Source organism: Thermobia domestica, chromosome 1, assembly GCF_964235325.1.
Source record: "Thermobia domestica chromosome 1, izTheDome1.hap1.1, whole genome shotgun sequence".
NCBI lineage: Eukaryota > Metazoa > Arthropoda > Insecta > Zygentoma > Lepismatidae > Thermobia > Thermobia domestica.
Window position 1 is genome coordinate 15,695,091 of NC_137454.1, and position 19,154 is coordinate 15,714,244.

At 37.2% G+C, this 19,154-nt stretch overlaps 1 protein-coding gene and 1 non-coding gene across 2 annotated transcripts in view; both read right to left on the minus strand.

Moving 5' to 3' along the window:
* Positions 1-19,154, minus strand: part of sano (CABIT domain-containing protein serrano) — a 227,779-nt gene that overhangs the window by 161,621 nt on the left and 47,004 nt on the right. The gene's annotated exons all lie outside the window — the stretch shown is intronic.
* On the minus strand, positions 9,721-9,794 carry TRNAR-UCG (transfer RNA arginine (anticodon UCG)). The gene has a single exon. It is a non-coding gene; the product is annotated as a tRNA-Arg (tRNA).

A 19,154-nucleotide genomic window follows, 5' to 3' on the forward strand; every position in this document is an offset into this window, starting at 1 on the left:
CTTATTTAAGTGCAGTTTTAGTTGCCAAAGTCATATCTATGTTTTGTCTCGTATATATGTGTGTGTTTCGCAAAAAAAATGTCTGTAGGATCATTCTTTAACAATACTATTTTTTATTCTTGTTTTACAAAAATGTTGATTTCTCAACTTAAGATGTACTAAAACAAATTCACGTGGTAACTATAAATAATATGCATTTTTGTTGATAAATGTTTAGTATTTATATTTAATTCAGCAATTTTTTGTAAAGCATATATTCTTCACATAACCATGCTGTGCTTTTCTATTGTGTTACAGTAGCCAAAACAATGACGAAGTGTGTTGTTTAAGCACAAAGTGTTGTGTTATTTATAGTTAAAAAAAGCACGAAATCATTCGTGTTTGGAGAGCATGCTGTGAGTGCATAATGCTTTCGATTTGAACATATACTGCACAATAAGCAATGTATAAATAGTATTTTATTTGGTGCATAAGAAATCAGTAATAAATGTTTTTTTTTTGCTAAAATTAAAAAGAAAACATACGTTTAGACACATTTTAGCCAATACAGAAATACTCATTTTTCTATCGTTTACTCCAGTTATTCAATTACGGTGTTTCACATTGACGAAGAACAGCAGAGTCCCGGCACTTAATAATCCGGCATTCCGGATAACTCAGCCTCAAGCCGGTAGCCAGCCCAAAAATGTAGGGGGGCCCGGTTGAAGTTAGGGGGGCCGGTCCAACCATATTATACAATAGTTCATCCATCACCATATTATAGTTCATTTGCAAGCCTACGTGAAAATTTTAGGGCGGGGGAAGCAAAAATTTAGGCCCCCCTAGATCCCCCTGGATACGGGCCTGCTTCGCCACACCCTGGCACGGCCAAAAATCCCTGCGCGTAGACCCGTTCAAGGTCATTGCCGGGTATTTTTCTGAGGTTTATCTTATCAGGTAAATCACTATACAGTGTGTATTCATTAAGTTTCATTTCCACGTATAGTAAAGACTATATGCCTTCATAAAGTACGTACTTGCCTTTGTTTAAGGGTATTTAGACATTGTCTGTTGTATTCTGAAGCAATCAATACATACAAGTACAGTACTGTATTTTCTGAGGAAACACTCGTACTGATTATTTTTCTAACCCAATTTCCAATAATCCGTCATTTCCACAAGCTCGGCCACCCTTCGATTTACATTAGGCCGAGGTTTGGATGCTCTACTGTATATATTTTTTTAAAATTACTCTTCATTTGTTATTTTAACATTTGAGGAACACTCAAAAGATCGTTTTACACTAAAACAATAACATAACAGGTACACAAGTGGCTAATTGGAACATTTCCCGAGATCATAGTCCGGAAAAATGAAAGTTCTGGTTTTGCACATTAGTTAAACCCTGAATGCTAAAGAAGACGGATGCTTAAAAAAAAAAATCAATGACTATGGAAGAATTGGTGGAATGAGAAAGTGGAAGGAAACGATTAGGTTGCTTGGATTGGAGTTCAGTATACCTTTCAGCAGCGAGACTATATATGGGACGTAAATCTACAGCTTAACGTGGGATCTGAATCACGTAAAGTTCCACTGGGAATCGAACAAGAGAAGAAGGGAAAAAATCTCGAGAAAATCTACGGAGACCACGTTGTCCGCTCACAATTTCATATGGCCTGAGATCGAACCTGAAACTTCCTATACACATATTAGAAGTAAGATCTCTGCGAGTGAGCCACTTCGCTATCTTCATAATCCCGAGTTCGATTCCCGATGGGATAAAATCTCAAGCAATGGTCCTGGTTAATCAATAGGTATCTTGTCTTGCATACTCTTGTTGCTCAGAAGATGCGTCCAATCAACTATTAAGCATTACACTTGCCCCAAGCTGTCAGATCTTTTACCGGCTTGTTCTAAATTAACAGATTTTTAGACCTGCTCCTTGTTAAAAATAAGAAAACAATGGAAAAAGAAAACAAAGCAAAAAGAAAGGAAAAGAAAAAGAAAGAATGAAAAGGAAAAGAAAGAAAATGAAAAGAACGAAAAGAAATTATAAAGAAATAAAAGCAAAGAAAAAGAAAAGAAAGGAGAAAGAAAAAAACGAAAAGAAAAGAAAGATATACAGACAAGAAAAAAGAAATGCAGAAAAGAAATGCAAAACGAAAAAGTAAAGAAATACAGAAAGAAAGAAAGAAAGAAAAGAAAAGAAAAGAAAAGAAAAGAAAAGAAAAGAAAAGAAATGAAAATTCACTTACGATGGCGAATTCAAAGATACGAAGAAACTGTGCAATGACTCCAAGCTCATTCGAGATACTAGAAAAATCGGTACAACATATTTAAGAGAACAATAGACAATAAAATGAATATGTTTGAGAAAAGACAAGCTGTACATATATATAAGGAAGGCATATTGATAACCAGGGAAAAGACACATGGTTTTACATTGGACAATTATGCACCAATTTTCCCAATACTTTTGAATATCTATAGCGAAAATTTGCAAAGAGGGAAAATTGAATTTAGAATGTCCTACTTCGTGCTTTTATCTAATCATAAACGGATCTTCGCCATGATTCAACCTCACCCTAGTTTACTTAAAGTGCCACCCAGCTTGGCATTCTATCCCAATGGAAACAACTCAACAAACGTTTCTAAATATATAAAAATTAAAATCACTATCTTTGTGACTTCGCACCGCTTGAACCTTGAGACGAATTTCGATCAAATTTAGGTCGCTGAGATGAACAGTGACGCTTCCTATGCCGTTTAAATCAAAATTCAGCCCCGCAACTTGGGGGAGGGAGAGATATATAAAATGATCGAAAATGACCGATATTAATGTCGAATCGATAGTTTCCGTAGTTGCTGAGACGAATAGTATCACTTCCAATGCCGTTTAAATACAAATTCACTCCTTTATGTCCAAAATGGATCATTCTTCCACTGAAAACAGAACGGGTATTCTGCTAGTGATATCATAAATCGAAAATACTTCAATATAACTAGAACGAAGGTGTTCTATCATCCGCTATCTTCTATTGTTTACAATAATCCGTTGATAAAAACAACCCTAAAACAGGTTTTGTGTGTGTGTGTGTGTGTTTCTGCCAGGCCACAAACGGACGGGTGTCTCCTTCAACGTCATTCACTTGCGATTTCAAACAACAGGACACAAAAGATGAGAAAATATATGAGGAAAACAGGTTCGATTATTTTCCCGCCCTTTTGCCATGCGTAGGTGAAGGTATGTATTGTAAGTAACAACGTAATACCTCTTTGGCGTTACAGTCTGTTGTACCTTCAAAGTCATGTTTTGCACACACATCAAGAAATACACACACACTTAGTGTATTAAATGAGTGTTCTGCTCTTATTTGTATCTTGGACAAGCATACGTGAAGTAAGTGGTACTAATCTAATTATATAAAATACTCGACCTACATTAAATTAAATTAAAGTTGCATAATAAACTTGATCTATAAACAATGAACTTAGAGATAATTTTAATTAAAATAAATGGATTTTGCTCCACATTATCAAACTATAGGCTTGCCATACACGAGGAGTCGGCCCCAGGATACGAGGAGGTTTCGAGGAGTCATCTCGGCGTCCCGGCCAGTTTCGTGTTTAGTGCCGCTGAGACAGATAAATTTATTTTCTAGCCGCAAAGTTATTTAACAACTTCTAGCGCTTTCTCCACTGTTTCGTGACATTTTTGATCTACGATCTGACAACCTTTGTTAAGTTCTTCGAGTTGGCATCGAAGGTTGTACATCGAACCATCGTGTTGTAGTCTATGTAATACAGTATTACTAATAGTGGACGTGTGTTTCAGTTGGTTCACAATGCGTAAAAGATCGTGCACGTTTAATGATGTGAGCAGAAGAACAAATTACCTCAGACTAATTTCTGCATTATTATTATTATTATTATTATTATTATTATTATTATTATTATTATTATTATTATTATTATTATTATTAGTAGTAGTAGTAGTAGTAGTAGTAGTAGTAAAAATCAAAATACTAGCTTTGTGCATAATAATATTTATGTAGTGAAAGTTTGCTTGAATTCTGAGTGGTGTACGAATAAATCTTGCATTTCAATTTTCAGAAACGTGCACTATAAATTTTCATTGAGCAGCAGCAGACTCAATATTGGACTTAGGAAGAAGTTGGAGCTATATATGGAGCATTGGTCTGTATGGTTCAGAAACTTGGACATTACGAAAGAGAAGAAACATTTAGAGGTCTTTGAACTGTGGTGTTTTAAACGAAGATATTTTAAAATGGATAGGAGAGAAGAGGGCGCTTAGGAAGAGAATTTCAATTTTACATATTTTGCGAAGAAATTGTCTTCTTCATACCGTTATAGAGGTTAAGATGGAAGGAAAGCGACAAATAGAAAGAAGAAGAACACAAGTCATTGATGATTTGAAAAATAAGAGAAAATACTGGGAGTTAAAAGAGGAAGCTGAAGATGGAAAAACGCAGAAGAAACATTTCCTGGCCTAAACCTAAAATTGAAAAAAAAAAATCCTTAGTATCAGAACCTGCCTGCTTAATAATAATAATAATAATAATAATAATAATAATAATAATAATAATAATAATAATAATAATAATAATAATAATAATAATAATAATAATAATAATAATGTGACTTGTTGAGAATTTATCACGAGAATTTTTAATAAGGTATTGGCATTAACAATGTCCTAGTTTGGAGATTAATAAATCTGGCAAATGAGCCTAAACTATGAGGGGGGGGGGACTGAAGGTGGTACTACGGTATATTTCTAGCGCTTCCGGTTTTAGTAGACAGAGAGATGGACGGAGATGCAACGAAATTACTCGTACACTCATGTCCAAAATGATTGTCGCATATCTATAAATACGAGGGCAAGTCAAGAAAGACTTGGACTGATTTTTTTCCCGGCAGTTCTGTTAACGTTGGAGCTTCATAGTTTGGCATACAAGTAGGGTGGGTCTTGCTGTGCATATATATAAAATGTTGTTAAGGAATCATTGCATGTTTGGTAACCACGACTTTTTATTGCAGGTGATGTTCTGCGCCGCCTCTAGAAGTCGCCTGTAGAAGAAATGGAGTCATTACGAGATGAACAATTTGCAGCTATACGGTTCTGCTATCGCTTGGGGAAAAGTGCAACAGAAACTCTAGGAATGTTGAGAGCAGCCTACAAAGATGACGCTCTGCCACGAAGTACCGTGTTCTGGTGGTTCAAAGAGTTTAAAGAGGGCCGAATGACAATCACGAAAGCTGGTGGACCAGGTGTATCAGCGTCAGCTGTTACTGAGGTGAACATTAACACGGCAGCAGTCACTGTTAGAGAAGATCGCCGCATCAGTATCGACGATCTGGCAGCCGCACTACGCATATCTCATGGCAGTGCCTTCAAAATTTTGCATGACCACCTCCACATGAGCCGAGTGTGTGCGCGATGGATTCCGCGACTCCTGACACCAGAGCAGAAGGCCGTTCGAGTGGAGACTTGCAGGGAGCTGTTGCAAAGGTTTGAGGATGGTGGAGACGCCTACCGCACCGTGCGACTTTTTTCTATTCCCTGCCCTAAAATCCAGACTGCGTGGACGCCGCTTCTCCGATAATTCCGAGGTTCTGAAGGCATCGGAGGCGGTTTTGAAGGACCTCTCAAAGAATGGCCTGCGACACGTGTTTGAGGACTGGAAGACTCGAATGAAAAAGTGCATTCAAATGGGCGGGGACTACTTTGAAAAGGATCATGTGCCTGTTGCTGAGTAATAATAAATTGCCTAGAAAAAAATCAGTCCAAGTCTTTCTTGACTAGCCCTCGTACGTTGTTGTAGAAATATAATTTTGATAACTATTTCGTCCGGTATTTCTTATAATGTTAGTATGTATATAATCAGCAAAGAAGTGTATGTAGTAAATTTCATGTCAAAAGAGCAGTAAATAGGAACAATATAATGAAAAGGAAAACTATTGTCAATTTAGCAACATTTTGTTTTACTCATTCTAATTTTCGTATTTATAACTCTCTTCCTGTGAAATTTATACCATAAATATACATTTCCCGATTATACAGAAAGTAACAGTATTAAAAATACTCTGCAAAATCGTTATCAAATTATATTTTCACAACAAGACAGTTAAAGGTATGCGACAATCATTTTGGACATGAGTGTACAACACTAAATCTATATTAGAAAACCATTTGGCGCTATCGGTTTCCATTAGTGATGGGCACGAGACAAGAAATTTTCTATTTCGTGGCAAGATACAAGACTAGACTTTAAGTTCTTGTAATAAAAACATAATTTTTGAGACGAGACATCACGTTCACAACGGCATATTTTCAAGACAAAACTGTCCCAGTTAAATCTTGTCCCGTGGACAACACTAATTACCATTTGCACTCTGCGGCGATCAGTGTTATAATCTGAAATGATACATTTCTATCAATTCCAGTTTCAACAGAATGAGATCTATATTTGGAACTGTGAATCCACATTTAAAAAAAAAAAAAAAAAAAATGTACCATTGGTACCTATTACCGAGTTTTGATCTTAAGTGATCAATGTTCAAACCAGAAATTCTAAATTTTTAGTAATTCAGGTTTGAATAGAGAATTACGGAAGAACATGGAACTTATTCTTACGGCATTGGTTCCATATTTAAAGAAAAAAAAAATCTTGCTCTCTCTGGCCGTTTTTACTCTGATATATGTTGACAAACGGACGGACGGGAAGATGAACGTGGGAATTTATTAGTACCTTTCGGAACCAAAATCAATTATATTGTACATTTAAAATATTAGGTCCAATAATAACTTCCCTCAAATTTGTTGAAATTTCACTGATTTGGCAACACTTGAAATTACACGTAAAGAGAAATGAGGAAATTTTTCCGGGAAAAGTTTCCTTTTTCCTTTTTCTTTGTGTTTCGTAATAAGGATGTTAAAGAAAGCAACTTTTTCGGAGTATTAAAATATCGAAATCCAAATACGTTTTTCCGCTTCGTCCAGTTTAGATGGACTCATAATGAATCACTGTTGCCACACTTGGTACAATTGTACCAAATTCAGCCCTTTTTGTCATTCATCGGCCCGTTGGTACCACGCTGGCATTTTCAGCCCGTTTCGTGAAAAAGTTGGTACAATTCTACCCAATTCAGCACCATTCAACAAATACTTGTCACATTTTCAAAAGTGTCAGTAAGACTTTTCCCACATCCCATGTTACTCATATTGTGTGATGTCATAAGGAGTGAACTCGGAGATGATTGATTTGTTTCTCGTTTTATATATATATATATATATATATATATATATATATATATATATATATATATATATATATATATATATATATATATATATATATATATATATATATCAATCATATATCATATATCATATATGAGCATAATACCGCTTTGATTTGTGGTTACTTTGAAATAGAGGCGCGTTTGGTTTCCTTGCATACATACCGAAGATAATAACTCTTATCTCTCTTAATTTGCGGCCTCTGTTATACTTCCTACGTGCGAGAAAAGTTTCATCTACTTCCACGGTTGTTTAGGATCCTCCCAGCGGCGTAGCAATAGGGTAGGCAGGGTAGGCATTGCCTACGGGCGCAGGACGTTTCGGTATATTAGGGGGAGCCCCAGGTTTTTAATGAAAAAAGAAACAAATTATATAAATGGAGCCCTAAGTTTTCGTGGTCTTCATTTTCAAACATGGCAAGAATAAAAATTTCTTCCCCCCTCTCTCGTAGTTTATTACATTTGCGTATCAAATTATTGGCATTATTGTAAACTCGTCGAGGTTACAGCACTGTATGATTAAGAAATTAATCCTCCTGGTAATTAATTATTACCGTATTAATACGATACCAGTCATATATTACATGTATTGAGCTTACTAACTATAAATAAAATTCCCCTGCGCAGCAGGCTTTCAACAATAACGACAAATTCTCCAAGCACCAAAGGTTGGACAAACCGGGCAACTGCCTTGGACGGTAACGTCAGGGAAGCCCAAACGAGCACCCCAAAATAAATTTCCTAACATCACTGTAATAAAATGTAAAATATAGGCTAGGACTAGGTGTGGGGAGGGGCAAAAACTCATTGGCAGGGTGAAAATTTTGCCTTCGTCCGCTCCTGATGTTGACTGAGATGACGCAATGAGAATGATACTGACCTATTTAGGCTCTAATATCAACATTATTGGAGAGTAATAATTAGCTGATCTTCTTAAATACAGATTGCAATATTACTTACAGTATTTTTGTAGACGTGATTTTTTTTTTTCAGTTAGCGAATTTTTAGCCCTGTTTTAGCGGAAAGAGAAATCTCATGTTGGCAACAGTGCCCAAAGCTAGTCAAATGTGGGATGTGGCGCATACGCGTAAGTTACAGATGGTCATACATTGGTCTATTAAATGGGTGAGGGGGCGCCACTAGGTATTTCGGTTAGGGGCGCCAAAGGCCATTGTTACGCCACTGAGTCCTCCTATTTGGATGTTTTTAAAAAATAATTTTTAAAAAGAGCACTTTTTTTGATTTGGACTCTTGGAAGAGGGGGGGGGGGAGTGTTCTAGAACTTTACTTCTTTTAGTTTCGTGTTATAGAGCTATGTATTACACTGATATAAAATAATGAGTTCAGCCCCTTTTGGTTCAATTTGGTACTATTTTTCAGCCCACTCCAGAGCTAGGACTGTGGCAACACTGTAATGAATCCAGTCAGTGGCGAATCTAGAAGGTAAAAAAACTGGAGGACGGGGAGGCAGGGGCGTCATTTAGGGGGGAGGCAGGGAGGGGCATTTGCCCCCCCTGAGTTTGAGATGTATATATATTTTATCAATAGAATAGTAGTAAATCGGTGAAAAACGCGAAATTTTACTTATATCAAGGGGTCTTGCCCCCCCCCCAAGCAAAATCTGAAATGACGCTCCTGGGGGAAGGAGCCAGAAAGGAGATTATGATAGGTATATTATGATTTTAGTACAAACTTTCAAAAATACATAATTAAATAGTTTAAATTATTTTTGTCACTCAGAAAACTAGGAGGGTTTAGATCACCCGGTCCCGCCCTAGGCCCGCTACCGACTCAAGTAGAATAGATTTGAACGTAACAGTTCCACATGGTCGCAAATGGTACATCTAGATTAAAAGTATTTTTGCAGCAGATAAAGCCGCATTTGAAGCACTTTCAACAGAAATTTGTCCATGGCCAGAAAAAAAAACTGAATCCATTAATTTTGCCCAGGAACAAAGCAGAACCCACGTAATTAAATAAATACATAAAGTAAAACCAAATTTAGAATACTTAAAATCAACTCGAATTTGAAAGGTGGATCTATCAGATTCATCTATACTATTTGATTTACTTTGCTTGCGATTGATTTCAACAGTGGCGGATCTTGAGTGGGACCACGGTGGGGTCTGGGTCCCCCAGTTTTTTGCATGAGAAAAATTGGGATTTAGGATTTAGATTTCTGGGCTTTCGGCATCTAAGGCCATTTAGCCCTTCACGATTCTGAGGGAGGACGTCCCTCGGCGAGCACACAATCCGGGGAAAGGGAAGGAAAAAAGGATGGGGGAAGGAAGGAAGCGGCCTGGGACCTATAAATTAGTAACCACCCCGGCATTTGCCTGGTGTGAATGAGGAAAACCCAGGAAAACCTCAATTAGGGTGGCTGGCCTGAAAAAGCGTTTTTACACTTTTTCGACCGAGTGCCCCCACCGGGAATCGAACCCGGGACCGCTCGCACCGAAGGCGAGAGCGTTTGCGACTACGCTACGCGGGGCCACCATAAGAAAAATAGTTGAAAATATTATTTATATATTTTTCAAAGTTTATACCAAACTAATGATATCATAGTCTTGGTTCTGGCTATCCCCCCCGTTTTTTCTTCTACATCCGCCACTGAAATTCAGCTTTTTTCGTGCCATGACCAAGCGACTAACGAAACCTCAGGGTTTTACGTCATTATGGGTTATCCACAAAAGCTCTATGCACAACACAACGCGCGCACACACACACACACACACACACACACACACACACACACACACACACACACACACTGAAAGACAATGACCTACTTAAAGCAAATAGGCCTAATCTTTATCAAATTCAGTTGATAATTTTATGGCTAAAACACTTTGCGCTACTTACCTATTCATCAGGCCCATGAATAAATATCTGCTTTGTGAATATGTATTAGAGTAAATTATCTGCATTATGAAGAAAGGAAAAAACAAATATTATAGGTCTTAGTTTGATGTGTCTGATGTAGGATAATCCTGTTCGTCTGTTAGTCTAGGTTTAAAATATCCACCAATATTTGGAATTATCAATGGAAAGCTAGCATATAATTTCTTTAACCTATAAAAAAAAAGAAAAAAAAAAAACGAAATGTCGACAATTGAGCATGTGGGAAAGACGAGTGACGCCCTTACAGAATAACAAAGGATTAATTGATGTCGGCAACATTTACGCTGGCCTTGATTGTTCCATATTGTTCGCCCTAACAGAACATGGCGTGAGGCGAAAGGGCATGTGTACCAGGAAAAATAATTCTCTTGGCAGCCACGAAGAGGCGCTGTCTGCGACTCAGTGAAATGAGTTTCTTTTTCTAATCTTCAGAACGCTTGATTCCTCCCTCCCCTCTTCTTTTTTCTCTTTCTCTTTCCGCGACTTGTTTCCGGAAGGTGAAGTAGGTCAGGCATGCGAAAGTCAAGTTCACCCCCGAAATCATTACGTCACACCTCAGGGACGGAAACATTGAATATTTTTGTATAGCACAGACCACACAATACAGATACTTTAATTTATTTATTTCTAAAACACAAATAAATGACGTGTTCAAGTATAGTCATCGATAGAAGTGTGTGCGAATACAAAAATTTTAGGCGAGACGAGAAGTATTAGAACTTACATCAAATTTGGCATAAAACATGACATAAAATTTGAGGGAAAAATCCTTTGATATGATATCGATCAAATTCAAATTACATAATCATTGTAAGTAAGTAGACTGACTACACTAATTAATAGTGATTTGGAAATGAACCTAAAAAAAAATCTTGTATTTTTAATGACTATCTGTGATTTTATCTGCCACGCAAATAAAAATATATATCTAAATCTGTGCACAGACTTGCAGTTATGGACGAAAGGAATGGAACAAATATAGAGCCAGTGGCAAGTCTAGCCTGGGACTTAAGTGCCTCCAAGAATGTTATTTAAAATAGAGGATCTACCCTTACAACAAAATCTTGAAGCCATACATCACAGTTTCGCCACCCCTACTCTGCCCACTCCGCCCAATAGGATCGCAATGTTTTGAGTCAACAATCATGGCGGAAACGAAGGTAGCCAATCAGACGATGGTGGAAACGAGAGTGGCCAATCATACCTGCCGATGCTCGGTTGTTTTTTGGCTTCATCGATTTAATAGGATGACGATACCTATGGACAGATCCTCTATTTATAACATCCTTGAGTGCCTCAGCATTTTGAGTGGTTCCTGGTTCGATTGTCAGTTGGAGCCTCCTGCTGTTCGAAACCCAAGATAAGTGACAGGTTCAGCTGTCATTTACAAATAGCTTAGGTGCTTGGAAGCACGAAAACTAGTACCGAAAAACAGAAAAGCCATACCGGTTTTGCGTGGCGTACTTTTGTAATTAAGCTGTATTGCAGGCGAGGTAAGTGAGGTGGGTAACGGCTCACCCTCTGAGTTCTGTACAGTCGCCAACTGCACCGCATTCAATCCCCGTGGCTTCGAGTCAATGTTTAAGTATCCGGCTATTTGAGGCGATCGAAAAGCGTATTTATTGCTCATGCGTACTCTTAGAATACGTTGACCATGTATTTAAATGTAAATGGCTAATCATAAACGCGAAAGCAATAAAATCGCTGAGAAAACGTCAGCTCGAGCGTATTTGGTGCGGGTCGGAACAAGACTAATAGTAAAACTTAGGCTATTTGAGAAAGCGTTACCCCATGTAGCGAACGCGGCCAAGGTGGCTTTTCAGTAATTTTACTTTCACCAGAGTTGTAAATCATACTGTGAGCCAGTCAGGGTTTCCGGGTCTTTTTGCCAGGTCCAGGTCTATACTAGCAGAGTTCCAATACTCTGCACAAAGCATCTTTCAAGCAGATGTTTCTTTCTAAAATCCCCTTGCCTGGCAACACGTCTTTCCTTTTTTCAACTTCCTTTTGAAATCTTTTAAACAGCAGGCGGTCTATTGTTCCGAAATGTACCAAATACTCGAGCCGACGTTTTCTTCGCGTTTTTATTGCTTTCGCGTTTGTGATTAGCCATCTACATTTAAATACATGGTCAGCGTATTCCAAGCAATAAATACGCTTTGCGATCACCTCAAATAGCCGGGTACTAAAGTGTATCTTCATATCTTCGAGAGCTCCTTCGAGACTAGCGTACGCACCTTTGGCGTGGAAGATTCCCGGCGGGAGCTCACGTGCTTCTGATTCCACGTTAATCAGTACGTCCCGTCTCATACAGCCTCGCTACTGAAAGGGACATTTAACTCAAAATCAACTCAACTCAACCTTCATAACTTCGGCGCTGCATAGAGATGCAAACACAAAAACTAAACTAAACTAAAATTAGTCATAAAGGAAAAGGAAGTCACTTTTGAGATCACTATTACCAAAAGAAGAAAAAGAAAAAGAAAGAAAAAGTACAGAAAAGAAAAAAAAGACTATATTATATACATGTAACTAAGCTATGTATGACATATTTTGCGGACGTCTAAAACGAAAGACATTCTACTGTCACCAAAAGCAGAATGGAACAGCAGTACTCAAAATAAAAACGCACTGCGCCACTGTTTGTATATATATTCTCTGACCTTAGCGGTTTATTTAGAAAAAAAAATGCGAATTCTCGTCATAACTCTCACTACAGAACACACTGCTACATCATATATCAAAATAATTTAAAAGACTCTGAAACGTTTTCTCGTTTTTCTGCAGAAATTGTGCTTCAGAAAGAAAATAGCGAACTCACCCTGTTATATTTTGTCCTCCTGTTTAAACAGATGAGCTGCAAAGCTTGCAAACAATGACTAAAGTTCAATTTTAAAAAAAATAAATAAATAAACAAAAAATTGTAGACTTTATACTGTTGACACTTTGACAACTTTTTTGAAGCTAACTACTGCACAAAAAAAAAAAAAAAGAAAGAAAAGAAAAGAATTCAAAAATTCGATTTCGTTCAAGTATTATTGTGTGCAGTACTAACATTATAATCTTATAAGGCCCTTTGGTGTTTTCCTAATAAAGGAACAGATGGCGAGCCTCTCCATATAGATCTCTAGTGGAACTTGCTGTGACTGAGATCGTGCTTTAAATATAATTACTCATTTCAACACGTAATGAAGATTAATTTGAACTTCTTTATACATTCTGATTTACAATAGTAGTTATACCTTTGACAGTTTGTTTTTTGTCAGCCAACTGATTAACAACTGGTAAAGTTTTCGTCTCTTTCGTTCAAAATAAATAACAAATTTAATTATTTCGCTCTATAGATTTCTTCAAGTCTATTTATGTATCCATTAGTTCTTAAAAATGAATTCATATTAATTAAAATTCATTCATAAATATCAAAATTATGTATTAAAAATTTTCACTAAATAAGTCATATTTGAATAAATTTGGTGAATAAATGAATAAAATCAAAATTAAAATCATCGTTGTTGTTAAAGGAAAACTAAAAGTTCTGCATAGAATCAATAGATTGACAATCCAATATCGCAAAAATATTCATCCTTAAATTAGGTGGGTATTACGCCGTGATAGTTTAGTTATATTTACGCCTGAAAGACATACAACCAACAAAACAAATAAGCAGAATTGGTTGCATGTGATTCAGGCGTTTCATATTCGCTTCAACCAAGTATACGGACGTGATCTTTTTTCTGACTTTCCACCACGGATTTACCAAACTAATGAGGGCAATTCCAGAAATAATCCACGATTAATGTGGCAAGAACTCTTGTCCTTAATGATTTTTCTTTCCTCTGGAAACACGTTAAACCAAATGCAAGTAATTAATGGGCATATGACGATGTCTTAGAAACTAACGAAGTAGATAAAGATACTCATTTTCTGTAGATAAACTGTTTAATGCTCAAATGATGATTTGAAGCAAAAATACATCATTCTGTGTTATTGTGTGTTAGGTTACACCGCAGACAGCTTATCATGGAGAGGATAATAATAATAAGAAGTGTCATTACACTGTCTAGGTTCGAAAACTTATCTCTGAACATTATGTCTGCTATCTGCAAGATGAAAAGTTTGAGCCTAACTACAGCTAATAGTGATTGCCGTTCTCTATAATATTAGGACAAACTACAAAACAGTCCTATCAGTTATTAAGGCGTCATACTAATCACTACCTTAGGTAGATAATCGATAAGATATGTTGTAGAGAAAGGGAAGAGGAAAGAAAGATTTCCTTTATAGCTACTAAAATTTAGTATACTAAGTTCGAACCTGCCATATATTTCTTCTTGTGTTTGTGTGGTAGGAGCGCGATACGATAAATAGCAAAGACTAGACCAGAAATATCTAACCAGACACTTGCGGGACAAACACTGCTCGATCACTGATCTTACGCATCCTGTAGTACAAGGGACAGAATTACAGCGCTCGATTGCTTGATATGAATTTACGAACTTTGTCAGCAGTAATACTATGTGCACTCAGCGACAAAAGTTCTTTCTTTCCGTTTGGTAATATTTATTTTGGTAATAACGGTGGTATAGCTGGAACATACAGAAAGTTACTTTGTTTTTAATTTATTAAAAACCGTACTCAAATTGTCCTTCCATCACAGTTATTTACGAAACTAATTTCATTAAACGAAAAAACTTTTGCCTTTGATTGTACCATAAGACCTAGTGTTTAAACTAGAATCCGAACAACTTCTCTCCCATCGGGAATCAAACTGGGAACGTTGTGTATCAAAGGCACGCGCGCTAACCACTAGACCAGGGATGATTATCACAAAGTTAACAATCATCAGTATAGTAACAAACAGCTACATGTAGAACAATCCATGGATATGTAGCAAATAGGCTGCATTACTGATGTAGCAATTTGAATTTTGTTACAGAATTCTGGATGTGATGATAATCTGTAAAAATCTCAATGCCACAAGCGTTACAACTCAGCTTCAACTTACGAAGACATCTACCAATGTTTGTTTTATAGTTTCTCGGAAGTTTATGGGAAATGACAGCAACCGGACACGTTTATGGATCCAATACATCCGCGCGATACATCTTCTCTCCAGCATTTAAATTACAAATACCAGTCACATAGTGTAGTAGTAAAACGGAAAGTTGTGTGAGAGATGTATTCAATCTACAGTTTCACCCATTCCCACACCTCGTGACCTGGATTCGATACATGGAACAGAAAAAGAAGGCGTGTTATATATATGTGGAAAAAATGTACATATTTTTTTCTGTGCGTTGTCTCTTCGATTCTGTTAAGCTTTGCCCCACACAATAGTCAGTCGTTTACATGACACCATTTTTGACAGAAACCACTCAGAAATTTAATCTCTGAAATCAAAAAAACACAGAGGTCGAAGGACTCAAATACAATAACAATTTGTATCACATCTAGTTAGGAAGTTGGGGGTGTTATAAAGCGAAATGACATCAAGGACATATGACGTAACTCCAAAATGCATTTTCTGAACAAAAGAAATTCAAGTCTAGTTTGATGGAGTACTGTACAAATAACATAACGAAATAAATATATAGTAGAACACTAAATACAATATCCTGTTCTATATTTTAAGATTTATATCTCTCAAAGACAATAACACACATGTTGAGGTACTGACTGTTGGTAATGTCAAGTAAATCTTTGAAACATTAACATACCGTTGGTTTCCAGTTACAAGCTTTTGTTATTATGAAATAACGAAACAACTTTATCAGCAAAATACATCCGTTTAAATTCTTACTTTCAGTGTAAGAAGTAAATCAAATTCTTAATCTGTTTAGATTTAGTACAAAGGAAGGGTGTTAACCGAGAATTTGGTACTTTACAAAGGTGTTACGCTAATACGTATTATGGACATTCATCTCTCAATCTACAGCAGAAGAAAGTCATTGTTTTGTAGCTGAGCTCCTGGCAGTACAATATTACAGGTAGTTTTTTTCAAAATATTTTTATTTTGTTTAACATCCCTGTGCAAGATCGTGGTTACCAAGGATAAGATCTCTATTAACCTAAGCTCTGAATCACGATCAGAAATGAATTCTTTCAGTTTAACGTCCCACAATTATTCCCGTTAGGTTAATGGAAACAGATGATTAAAGCAAGTGAATGATAATGGAAAAAATAATGGAATTATAATGTGGGAGGAAATGATAATGTAGAAGGAAACGGAGGTACACGAGAACACCCCATAGCACACGCTGCCCACCACAAACTTACTTGGCCGGGAATGGAACCACGGACACCATGCTCCAGAGGTAAGAATCTCCCCACTGAGCAACTGAACCCCAACCGGGCTTGGAACTCAGTGCTGCAAGATCAACACTTGCAGTACGTGCCGTTCCTCATCTTACTATAAAACCTAAAAGAGAGAACAGGGTTAACCGACCACACCATTGGTTTCGGCAAAATTACAAGCAGCAAACGTAACAAAATTAGAGTCTACAACTTTTCTACTATTACACAGAGAAGCACTATGCCAAACAAGAGTTAAATATCTACCATACCATATTTTCTTCTTTCTCCCCGTCTTTTCTCACTTACGTCGGATATCACGAGTCTTCTCTATAAAGCCCTGTTCCGGAATCCTTCCCCTGCTAGACTTTTCTCACTAATACATTTTACAAAATAATGTACTCTCCCAGTAAACTAAATCTCTAACTCATTCAGAGGGACCTCTGGTTCGATATGTGTTGTGATTTTAGTAAACGTAACCAGGTAATATGTATACAAAAAAAGGTTATAAAATCTACAACAACTTAAGGTAAAGGAAGGTGTCAAAAAAGAAGCTTTATCTTGGGCATGGTGGCCAAGTGGATGAGCGTTCACTTCTGGTGCAACAAGTCCCTGGTTCGGTTCCAGGTCATGCGCGTTTATGCTAGACAACATTGTGGCTCTGGGTTTTCTCGCGGTTTTCTTGTTAACTCACACATTCTCATTCTACAAATCGTATCATCATTCATTTCAATTGCTTTAGTTTACAGGTCGTAACTGTGCCCCCTTTATTTATTTATTTATTTATTTATTTATTTATTTGGTTAAAGGAAAAGTTTTATTATTCTCCGGAACAGACATTACAGAGTTTGACGCCTTGTAAACTATATTGACTATCTCCCTTCGCGACGGTTGAGTGGAAGAACGCTCACTTCTGCTTTGAATGGTTCCTAGTTTAATCATAGGCAATGAATTTGTGGTCAACAACAACATTTTCTTTGCAATTATCCGTTCCCTCCCACTTTACCATTCTACCATTTAAGCTAGACGTGTGTTGACCAAAGAACAAAACAGCCAAGCCAAGGCAAAGAGTGGGGGGGGGCAGGAATGATGCAGATACTCTTCTCCCCCTCCTACCTGCCCACATATTTTTCAGATTTTGGTCAGCAATGACCGCGGAGAGAAAAAAATGAGAATAGATCGCCTATTCATACATAGAATTAAAGGTGTAGTAGGTGAAGTTATTTGAGAAGAATTTCTTCGAGAGGAGCATTTTCAACATACGCCGGCGATTGGGGATGACTGCTAAAATACTGAAACCCCACGTTGAGCACGATCAGAAATATGCCATCAGGAGAATACTGTAGCTCCAAGAGAGGGATGATTTACTTCTGAGCCAGGCAAGTACGCAGGAATTTATTTCCGGGGGGATTATTTTTTGGGAGGGCAAATTCAACATGATGTTAAAATATGTAAAAGTCACCCCTAAAATTGGGCTAAATTTACTGAAAAGTCGGGATTTCTGGCGGATCTGAACCCCCAGGACTCACATCTGCGTACGACCCTGCTCCGGGTCACCCCCTTGAAATCATCACTGTCTAACAGCGCTTTTTCCTTCGTAATTATAATCAGTGTTTCTTTCAGAAAAAAATGCTCCGGGAGACATATTTAGTATTCGAAGGGCACATATTTTCGCATGGTAATATTCTATTTATTATTATATTATAGACGTATTCTTTTGGAATTCTCCGACGGGCAAGGTTAGGGCTCCGGAGGAGCAGTGCCAACCCCCAAAAAATCATGTCTCGAACAAACACTGATTGTAATAAATCATAACGCCACGTAAGATTTTCTTCTTAGCGTCGGACTGTATACAATATTCTTAGACTTACTGTGATGGTTTGATGCTGTAGTGCATTTTAAGAAACCAATACATCTTTTAGCGTTACTACTTGTTAGCTGCATGGGAAAAAGCAATTTCTGTAGCCTTCATGAACGCCACAACGCAGGTGGGCAGTTCGTAGAAAAAGGAAAAAAAAAACAAGTTTCTTTTGTTTTGTGATTTAGGAAATTAGGCTATTAAGTCGAAATTGTATTTGGTAAGAAAAAAGGGAAACGTTATCGATAATTACGATCTGAATGAAATTATGCTCTGCCCCCTATCAAAGTGCAAGTGAAGAAAAGAATGATCGTTTCCAAGGTCGCGGGAGCTCCAAGACGTCTGAAAGCAAAGCAAAAACCAACATGAGAGAATCTTCGAGACCTCTAGACCACTTTCTTCGTCTAAACCATCAATTACGAAGGTGGGAAAACTGGTGAACCATTTATCAGGAACGTCGCGAGGAAAGCAAGGAAGATGGGTGGCTGCTTGCCAATCGGTATGAATTATGAAGTTACCAGCGCAAATGAAAAGTATATATATATCCAGAAACATTTTTACGCGATATATCATCTCAACCCATTTTCTCCACATACACGTACGTTTCTCTCGCAAAATAAGCATCTCGTACCGAAAATATATTGAGGGGAAAATCACTTAAATCAGCTTCAATTTGTGGTAAAATATTGGACGTCTTAAATAAGTAAGTGCACTTCCGAAAGTACGTTAAAGAAAAAGGGTAAGAAGCGTTTCTTAAGAACAATTTTCAGCAGATACAGTATATATAGTAGCGTTTCTCAAA